This window comes from Lontra canadensis, unplaced genomic scaffold (genome assembly GCF_010015895.1).
Source record: "Lontra canadensis isolate GAN:19392208 unplaced genomic scaffold, GSC_riverotter_1.0 scaffold21, whole genome shotgun sequence".
Classification (NCBI taxonomy): Eukaryota; Metazoa; Chordata; class Mammalia; order Carnivora; family Mustelidae; genus Lontra; species Lontra canadensis.
The window spans coordinates 24,137,044-24,146,329 of record NW_022631015.1 but is presented as its reverse complement, the minus strand read 5'-3'; the positions used below and the strand labels follow the sequence as shown (position 1 = coordinate 24,146,329).

General features: G+C 38.5%; 1 non-coding gene across 1 annotated transcript; it reads left to right on the top strand.

The window, feature by feature from the left end:
- The first annotated feature begins 270 nt into the window (after nt 1-270).
- On the top strand, nt 271-343 carry TRNAV-UAC. Its single transcript has one exon. It is a non-coding gene; the product is annotated as a tRNA-Val (tRNA).
- Nucleotides 344-9,286: the final 8,943 nt, after the last annotated feature.

Below are 9,286 nucleotides of genomic sequence, written 5' to 3'. Positions count from 1 at the left end.
GGTCCTGGGAGCTTGTTTCCCTTCTCTCTCTGCCTGCTTGTGATCTCTTTCTCTCGGTCAAATAAATGAATAAAATCTTAAAAAAAAAAAAAAAAAAGACTTTCAAGCTTGTGTATGTGAGATGCAGATAGCACATTTGTCCTACATGTCCCCCCTGGGCCAAGTTGACAGGAGTTAATTCTCAGTCATAATTAGAATCTATATCTAATTTTGGTCTTCTTTTCTCACCTTGATTCTAATAAGAGCTCTTTGAAACTTCCATTGCCCTCAGGTTCCATGGTGTAGTGGTTAGCACATCTGCCTTACACACAGAAGATCCTGGGTTCGATTCCCAGTGGAACCAAAAGGCTGCCTTTGGCTTCCATTCAAAAGAAATTTGGGAATTCTCCTTTTCCCTCCAGAAGCTGAGATAATCAAGGGCCCAGTGGGTTGCGTCCTCAGTTTCCCTTTCTGGACACTCAGTTGATTGGGCACGCGGGCTTGCACTATCAGAGGATTTCTCTGCATTTTGTGATGGCCGGGAGAAAACAGTTACAAGCAACTCCTGATCAATAACGAATGTGGAATACTTTAAAATAGTACACAACCAGGGGCTGATTGAAAAGATTATTCTAATTCTGTAGTAGTTACAATGTTAAAGATTTATAATTGCAGAAACAGCATCTATTTTAGCAAGTTGAAGCAGTACAGGTGGAGAAATGTACTTAAAGGAAACCCCAAGTCTTTGATCCCAGAAACTGGAAGTCTCTAGTTTTCATGTAATCAGATGTGTGTGGTTTCCCACAGAATCAGATTTTAAGGAGGGTAGATCAGACATCTTTTGCAGTTTTGTAAGGAAACACAAACATTCACATGCTTGTGGACAGAAAAGTTGCTACACTACCAACGCGAGAAAATTTGACACTATTAAATAAAATGGAAAGCACACTTTTTTCCCAAAGCACTATGTAATTTTTAAATGTCTCGTAATTGGGGTGGTGATTTAAAACCTGAGGATAGTAATAATCACTTAGATCTGAATTTTCCAACATATTAAAACATACGCACATAGCAATAAAACCATACCTTCTCCCCGACTAGAAGAGAGAACACTACAAACTTCAAGTTACTTGTAAGGAGAACTATAAACAGCCAATCCTAGCCGACCTACCTTTCAGGAGCTCCCAAAGGTAAGTCTTTGCAGGGAATGAAAGGAGGTCCAGAAATCCACCTAGAGGTAAGAAAATGGGAACGGGGAGGCTAAGAATCAGCTAAAATTCCCCTCCCCTCAAATAGAAATTCCACTCTGAGTGAGAAAACACTGAAAAGGACCCCTGGTAGATCAAAGCACTGTCTACAGGGAAGGAATGTGGAGGTCAGCTAGAAATAAGGCAGTAGCTGCACAAAGGAAAAAAAAAAAACAAAAACAAGAGGGAGTAGCTCCCTTTGGAGACTGGATGGTAAAAGAAAAATGAAGAAGTGGATTCAAAATCCTGTGAGACTGAAAGAGACAAAAATCTGAAGACACAGAAATTTTTCCTCGTGGACCCCCACCCCCTCTCCCAAAGACATCTATTAAAGTCACTGTATTGTTACGTAGGGATAGAAGCAGTTGGTCTTGAACTAGGAGTTGTGTAAATTATCCCAAATCTCTTCACACAATATCTGAATAAACTTTATACAAAACAACTACAAGAAAACACAGAGTCAAAATATTGTAGCTGTTGAAAATTCTTCCAAAAATGAAGAAGCAGAAGAAAAATTTAACACAGCTCTCATCTGAAGGAGACAGTTTCCTTTTTTTCTGCATTTCAAAAGCAATTTTAATAAAAACAAATTCACAAACTTATATCATGACATTATTGAGTATTAATAACTATAATTTTATACTGAAGAGAATAATCTGCTAAAATTAACAAGAAGTTTATGTTCTGAAAATCTAAAACCACTTGTGCATAAATTAATAATATAAAAAAGTATATTCTAAAAGTGTAACCTAGTTTAAAAGTATTGTTTAAAGTATTTTAAATAAAAGTTAAAATACTAGTTTAAAAGTATTTAAATAAAAGTATTTAAAACTAGTTAATCTAGTTTCAAATTGTAGTGTTTCTCAGGAAAAAATCTATTTTGATTGTACTATTTTCATATCTATATTATTTTCCAATAATGTGAAGTGGCTATTAGTCCTAATCATATTGAATAAAGTGCCATTTTAACTTAAACCATTATTTTCATATAAGAAATACTCATGACATACAATAATTTCCTTTTTTAACACTTAACGAAAATTTTACATTATCACTTTAAGACTTCATAGAATCTCATTTACTGAAGGAAAAGATAAGGTGCACCAATAAACTAAAGTGAACATAAAGAACATTACATACTTGCTAAATATCTGTTGCATTTAGTAATTAAGAAAATCTCACTTTTTGATCCTTTTATTTATTTCATTTTTTCCCTCTTTCTGATTTTTTTAAAAGATTTTATTTATGTATTTGATAGAGATCACAAGTAGGTAGAGAGAGGCAGAGAGGGAGAGAGACAGAGAGGGAAGCAGGCTCCCTGCTGAGCAGAGAACCCGATACGGGGCTCAGTCCCAGGACTCTGGGATCATGACCTGAGCCAAAGGCAGAGGCTTAACCCACTGAGCCACCCAGGCGTCCCTTCTTTGATATTTTAAATTTAAATTCAATTAATTAACATATAGCATATTAGTTTGAGGTAGAGTTCAGTGATTCATCAGTCTTATATAACACCCAGTGCTCATTACATCACGTGCCCTCCTTAATGCCCATCACCCAGTTACCCCATCCCTTGGCCTCTTTCCCATCCAGCAACCCTCAGTTTGTTTCCTGTGATTAAGAGTCTTTTATGGGGGGTTCCTGGGTGGCTCAGTGGGTTAGGCCCCTGCCTTCGGCTCAGGTCATGATCCCAGGGTCCTGGGATCGGGCCCCACGTCAGGCTCTCTGCTCAGCGGGGAGCCTGCCTCCTCCTCTCTCTCTGCCTGCCTCTCTGCCTACTTGTGATCTCTCTGTCAAATATGAATAAAATCTTTAAAAAAAAAAAGAGTTTCTTATGGTTTGTCCCCTTCTCTGATTTTTTCTTGTTTTATTTTCCCCTCCCCTCCCCTATGCTCCTGTGTTTTATTTCTTAAATTCCACATATGAGTGAGATTATATGATAACTGTCTTTCTCTGACTGACTTATTTTACTTAGTATAACACCCTCCAGTTCCATCCATGTTGTTGCAAGAGACATTTCCAAACAAACATTTTTGGATTAAAAAAAAATCACATTAAGTCAGAAATTTAAAAAACTAAAACATGCACAAAAATGGGAAGAAATGAAATGAAAGTTGGTTGAACATAGGAAAAAATGCAAGAAAAAAAGAAAAATCACAACAGAAATGAAGACTACATTACAAGGCACCTAAAGGAGAATAAATTTACAACACAAATGTTTGGTAATGGGAATTGAAGAAAGAGAACCCACCAAGAAAGTGAAAAGGAGATAAAGAAGGAAGAAAAATGGGTTGGATAAAAATGATTTAAATAAAAAGCAGGCAAAGAAATTCCAATATATGAGTAATTGGATTTCCTAAGAGAAAGAAAAACAGTCAACAAAATACAAATAATAATTAAATCTATAATCCAAGAGGTTTCTATAAATAGAGGAAGCCTAACATCAGACTTCTGAAGAGCAATATAAAAAAATTAGATTAACATGAAAAAAATAGAAATAGAAGAGTGAAGCAAGAATTCTATATCTAGCAGCTGAAATCTTCAAGAATCAAGATTAGAGAAGAGAGTTTTAACTATGTACATACTGGACTCTTCTTGCAGAGTATATGATAACATGGATTTATTCAGTTAAGAAATAAAGAAACTTTATTGGGTGAACATTAAATATATTTAATGGTAGATCGATGACTCAAATAAATGCAAGGGCAAAGTGGGAGCATAATATTAAATGTTTCCATTCTGGCACAAAAAATATAATGCATATAAAAATAGGAACAGGGGTACCTGGTGGCTCAGTGGGTTAAGCCTCCGCCTTCGGCTTGGGTCGTGATCTCAGGCTCCTGGAATCAAGCCACACATTGGGGTCTCTGCTTAGCGGGGGGCTGCTTCTCCCTCTCCCTCTGCCTGTCTCTCTGCCTACTTGTGATCTCTGTCTGTTAAATAAATAAATAAAATCTTTTTAAAAAATAGGAACAGAAAGGAAAGGAAAGAGGAAACAAAATAAATGTACTGACCACATAGACAGTAAGCAAGGGCAAATGGCCAACAACAGCAGCAAAACTAGGGAAAAACAAGTTAGAGTAAATAAATGGGGGAAACATGGGCATTAAGGTAACTGCTTGGACAAAAATTCAAACCATTTTAGATGTCACAAGAAATTTTTTAAATGAGAAATACAAGAAATACACATTATAATGATAAAAATATGACAGAGTTAAGAACAAATGTATTGGGGTGCCTGGGTGGCTCAGTGGGTTAAAGCCTCTGCCTTTGGCTCAGGTCATGATCTCAGGGTCCTGGGATCAAGCCCCACATCGGGCTCTCTGGTCAGCAGGGAGCCTGCTTGCTTCTCTGCCTACTTGTGATCTCTGTGTGTCAAATAAATAAATAAAATCTTAAAAAAAAAGAACAAATGTATCAATCATATCATATATATTAATAGGCTTAAGTCATATGTTAAAATGTTTTCAAATTGGCTCGTGGAACAAAACATAACAATATGTTAAGATACAGGGGAGCCTGGGTGGCTCAGTGTGTTAAAGCCTCTGCCTTCAGCTCAGGTCATGATCCCAGGGTCCTGGGATCAAGCCCTGCATAGGGCTCTCTGCTCAGCGGGGAGCCTGCTTCCTCCTCTTTCTGCCTGCCTCTCTGCCTACCTGTGATCTCTGTCTGTCAAATAAATAAAAATCTTTAAAAAAAATGTTAAGATACACATCCAAAGCAAAATTATTCAGAGAAGAAAAGAAACAGAGTAAGGTACACCAGGAGGAAACCATAAAAAATCAGGGTTTGTGATCTTGACATGAGATAATTTTGAATTTAAGCACCCCAAAATTAAACATTACAAAAGAGATCAGTTTTGAATGTTAAAGGCAAAAATTCATAAAAATATTCATAAATCCAATAAAGTTAGAACACTTATACATAGTTACATACTAAAGAATGCACCAACTACATTTATAAAATAAAAATTATGGAAGACACAAAAAATAGGTTTCAGAGCAATAATAATAAAGACTTTAAAAGGACACCTTCAGCACAAGATAGGTGAAGAGAACTCAAATAAGAAAGGATATAGAGGGGCACCGGGTGGCTCAGTGGGTTAAAGCCTCTACCTTCAGCTCAGGTCATGATCTCAGGGATCGAGCCCCGCATTGGGCTCTCTGCTCTGCAGGGAGCCTGCTTCTTCCCTCTCTCTCTGCCTGCTGCTCTGCCTACTCATGATCTCTCTCTCTATCAAATAAATAAAATATTTTTTTTAAAAAAAGGATGTAGAGAAGCCGGGCAGCATAGTCAAGAAGGTAAACCTTATGGATATCTATCCAATTTATAACCTCCTCTAGAGAATATGCATTTTTCTCCAGGGAACATTGACAAACGCTGGTGAGGTAGCATGTCACAAAGGGGGCTCCAATGCAGAGTAAGTTCCATTAAGCAGAACCGTTACAACCAGCACCCTGGTCCTAACAGGAGCTTACTGTTTTATAAGACTCAGCCTTGGGAAGAGGAGTAGGAGACCTAAAGATCACTGGGTCCCAGGAGTCCAGCTACATAGTTATCAAACCATTCTGAACATCCACAAACAAAACAGAAGATCAAAGAGAAGAAACGCAGCAATTCTAGGAACAGAAAATCAACCACTTTCCAGAAGGTAGGACGTGCAGAGAAGTGATTCTGAAGTCATGGGAAGAGAGACGCAGGGGTAGGGGGAGGAGCCGGGTCCCAGGAAGCCGCGGAGCAGCGCAGCACAAAATCAGAACTTTCAGAAGTCGGTTCCACTGAAGGACGTCACTCCAGAGGCTTAGCGGGGGGGTGGAGCCCTCGTGGGGACAGTGTGGTCTCAGGATCTGTGGGGTCACAGAAAGACCAGGGGCCTCTCAGGTAGCTGAGTGGGGAAGCCAGCTACAGAGACAGAGCCGAGGGGTGGCTCTCAGCTGGGGTTAACTTAAACCGTGATCCGCGGCACAGCTGGACTATTGCTGTTCGAGCAGGGACCCCACAAGTGGCAAGTCTGGGGAGACTCACCAGGAGGAGCAGGGCAGCAGGAATCTGCTGGGTTTGGAGACTCCAAACGGGCCCATGCGCCAGAGACAGAAATGGTCAGTCACAGGCCGGGTGAGCTCAGAGTGTGGCTAAAGACCAGGGAGACTGGAGGGACTGACAGCTTTTCTCTGAGGGCGCACTGAGGATCGGGGCCTGGAGCTCTCGTTCCCACTGGGTAGGAGACTGAGCGGCCACCATTTTCGTTCCTGTCCTCCAAAGCAGTACGGAAAGCACTCAGGGAACAAAAGCTCCCAAGACCGAAACTGTGCAGATTACTTAGCCCGGTCCCGGCAAGGGCAGTACAATTCTGCCTCCAGCAAGGACATCTGAGAATCACAGCAACAGGCCTCTCCACCAGAAGATTAGCAAGACCATCCAGCCAAGACCAAGCTCATTGATCAATAAGAACTGCGGAATTCCAGAGATACAGGAATGAAACACATAGAACTCATGGCTTTTTTCCCATGACCTTTTAGTCTTGCAAAGTTAAATTAAAAAAAAATTTTTTTGTTATTCTACGTTTTAACTTTTCCTCTTTCCTATTTTAACATTTTTAAACTATTTTATCTAATCAATACCTTTTAAAAAACTCTTTTAAAATTTTCATTGTTACAGTTATATTCTATCCCTTCATTGTATTTAACCTTATTTTTTGTATACATACTGGTTTTTCTTTCCAGTTTTTCTTTCTTTTCTTTTTGGGATACAGTTTCTTCTAATAGATCAAAATATACCCTAAATCTAGCACATGGCTTTGTTCTAATCTCCAGCATGATCACATTCTTTCCTCTTTTTTCAGCCAACTTCTTATCAATTCCTTTTTTAGAATCTTTTAAAATTTTCATCTTTACAGTCATATTCCATCCTTTCATCGTGTTTACCCTTATTTTGGTGTATATATATAAGTTTTTCTTTCTTTAAAATTTTGGGAGGCAGTTTCTTCTACAGACCAAAATATACCCAAAATCAAGTGTGTGGCTCTGTTCTATTCACCAGTCTAATACACACACACACACACACACACACACACACATATATATATATATATGTATGAATAATATATCTATCAATCTATCTGGATATAGATATATATATGTACATATATATATATCTTTTCCCCCCTTCTTTCATCTCCCCCCAGTTTCGGGTCTCTTCTGATTTGGATAGTGTAAATTTTTCTGGGGTTGTTGCTACCCTTTTGGTATTTTGTTCTCTCATTCATCTATTCTTATCTGGATAAAGTGACAAGACAGAAAAACTCACCTCAAAAAAAAAAAAAACACAAGAGGCAGTACTGATGGCTAGGGACCTAATAAATATGGACATTAGTAACATGTCAGAACTAGAGTTCAGAATGATGGTTATCAAGGTGTTAGCTGGGCTTGAAAAAAGCATGGAAGATACTAGAGAATACCTTTCCAGAGAAATGAAATCCCTTTCTGGAGAAATAAAAGAACTAAAATCTAATCAAATGGAAATAAAAAAAAGCTATTAATGAGGTGCAATAAAAAATGGAGGCTCTTGGGGTGCCTGGGTGGCTCAGATGATAAAGCATCTCCTTCAGCTCAGGTCATGATCCCAGAGTTCTGGGATTGAGCCACATCAGGTTCCCTGCTCAGTGAGGAGCCTGCTTCTCCCTGTCCTTCTGCTACTCCCCCTGCTTGTGCTCTCTCACTCTCTGTCAAGAAAACTAGTCAAATCTTTAAAAGAAAAAAAAAAAGGAGGCTCTTATTGCTAGGAAAAATGAGGTAGAAAAGAGAATTAGTGATATAGAAGACCAACAACACCCCGTCATCTAATAGTAAAACTTATAAGTCTCAGTGACAAAAAGAAAATCCTGAAAGCAGCTCAGGACAAGAGATCTGTAACCTACAATGTTATAAATATTAGATTGGCAGCAGACCTATCCACAGACACCTGGCAGGCCAGGAAGGACTGGCATGATATATTCTGATCACTAAATGAGAAAAATATGCAGCCAAGAATACCATATCCAGCCAGGCTGTCACTGAATATAGAAGAGATAAAAAGCTTTTGGGACAAACAAAAACTAAAAGAATTTGCAAACACCAAACCAACCCTATAGGAAATATTGAAAGGCATCCTCTAAGCAAAGACAGAGCCTAAAAGTAACAGATCAGAAGAAACAGAGACAATATACAGTAACAGTCACCTTACAGGCAATACAATGGCAATAAAATCATATCTTTCTATAGTTACCCTGAATGTAAATGAGCTAAATACCCCAATCAAAATACATAGGGTATTAGAATGGATAAAAAAATAAGACATATCGATATGCTATCTGCAAGAATGATATGCTATCTCTCATTTTAGACCCAAAGACACCTGCAGATTCAAAGTGAGGGGGTGGAAAACAATTTATCATGCTAATGGACATCAAAAGAAAGCTGGGGTGGCAATCCTTATATCAGATCAATTAGATTTTTAAGCCAAAGACTATAATAAGAGATGAGGAAGGACACTATGTCATACTTAAAGTGTCTGTCCCACAAGAATATCTAACAATTTTAAATATCTATGACCCTAACATGGGAGCAGCAAATTATATAAACCAATTAATAACAAAATCAAAGAAACACAACAATAAAAATACAATAATAGTAGGGGACTTTAACACCCCCTCACTGAAATGGACAGACCATCTAAGCAAAAGATCAACAAGGAAATAAAGGCTTTAAATGACACACTAGATCAGATGGACATCACAGATATATTTAGAACATTCCATCTCAAAGCAACAGAATACACATTCTTCTCTAATGCACATGGAACGTTCTCCAGAATAGATCACATCCTGGTTACAGACACATGAAAAAGTGCTCAACATCACTCAGCATCAGGGAAATACAAATCAAAACCACAGTGAGATACCACCTCACACCTGTCAGAATGGCTAACATTAACAAATCAGGAAGCAACAGATGTTGGTGAGGATGCAGATAAAGGGAAATCCTCCTACACTGTTGGTAGGAATGCAAGCTGGTGCAGCCACTCTG